This window comes from Phoenix dactylifera, unplaced genomic scaffold (assembly GCF_009389715.1).
Source record: "Phoenix dactylifera cultivar Barhee BC4 unplaced genomic scaffold, palm_55x_up_171113_PBpolish2nd_filt_p 001225F, whole genome shotgun sequence".
Lineage (NCBI taxonomy): Eukaryota > Viridiplantae > Streptophyta > Magnoliopsida > Arecales > Arecaceae > Phoenix > Phoenix dactylifera.
The window spans coordinates 37,467-38,980 of record NW_024068560.1 but is presented as its reverse complement, the minus strand read 5'-3'; positions in this window follow the sequence as shown (position 1 = coordinate 38,980).

Sequence of the window (1,514 nt, the reverse complement as noted above, 5' to 3'; positions counted from 1 at the left end):
GATGAAGAGAGTATTAAATTAAGGTTATTTCCCATGACTTTAGAGGATCGTGCCGCTGCATGGCTGTATTCCCTAGCTTCAAATTCCATCACATCATGGGAACAACTATCTAGGAAGTTCATGGCTAAGTTCTATCCCATGGTAAAAACTGAAAAAATTAAGGATGCAATCAGAACTTTTAGAGGAAAATCTGAGGAGGAATTTTCCTAACTATGAAAAAGATTCCATGATCTTTTGGTCAAGTGCCCCCACCATGGGCTTGACAAGGCTGACCTAGTACATTTCTTTTACAAAGGACTACCTCCGGCACATAGAAACATGATTGAGTCCATGCATAAGGGTAGGTTCATGGACCAAACCCCAGATCAAGCCTATGAATTTCTTGTTGACTTAGCCGAGAACGCCCAAAATTGGAGTAGCTATGGTAAGGAAGTAAATAGAGATGAGTTCGGATCTAGAAAACCAGGTAATTATGAAATGACAGCAGACCTAGAACTCAAAAATGTCATGTCCAATATGGTGACTGGAATGAACAACTTAAGCAAAAAGTTTGATGCTTTCACTGTTTCCACTGGCTCGAGTTCATATAAAGAGTTAAATCCCATCATGAAAGTGGATCACGAGTCACATAGTTTATGTATCTTGTGTAATAGTTCTGAGCATCTAGTGGAGTGCTGTCTTAGTTTACCCAACATTAAAGCTGAGCAGGCAAATGCTCTAAACTCATATAGTGCCTTCAAGAAGCCCACTCCCAATTCATTCAGCCCAGTCTACCACCCTGATAATAGGTTCCATCCAAATTTCTCATACAAGCAAAATGAACCTATTCAGCATCAAGGTGGTCCACCAGGTTTTCAGAAGAATTTTTTCAGGATAGGTCCATCACAAATAAACCAATCATTGGCTCCACCTATCCCTACTTATAGTGCCCCTATCCCTCAGCAAACTACATCATTGGAAGCCATGATGGCTAACATGATGAAGCAGCAACAAGACTTCATCCAACAACAACAACAGACCAACATGGCTCAAACCCAGACTAACCAATTTCATGCGCAAGCGATTGCAAAACTTGAGGTTAGTCTGAGCCAAATAGCCAACTCTCTAGGGGATAGGAAGAAAGGTGAATTGCCCAGTCAGCCAGTGCCTAACCCTAGTAGGCAACAGAATCAAGGGCCGAGAGGCCAGTTTCAGATTGATTCTAATGGAAACCCTATCCATGAAATCCAGGCAATTACCACTTTATGGTCTGGCAAGCAAGTGGACAACAAAATCCAACTTCTTGTACAAGAAAAAGAAGAAAAGCATGAACCGAACCCCACTCAGAAAAAGACACAAGAATAGGGAACACAAGGAATAGAGGAGAAACCAATAGATACATATACACCCAAGGCTCCCTTTCCTATTATACTATAAGACTCAAAAAAAAATCTCAGTATGATGAAATCATGGAAGTCTTTAAAAATGTCCAAATAAATTTACCTTTTCTAGATGCCATCAGACAAATCCCCTCC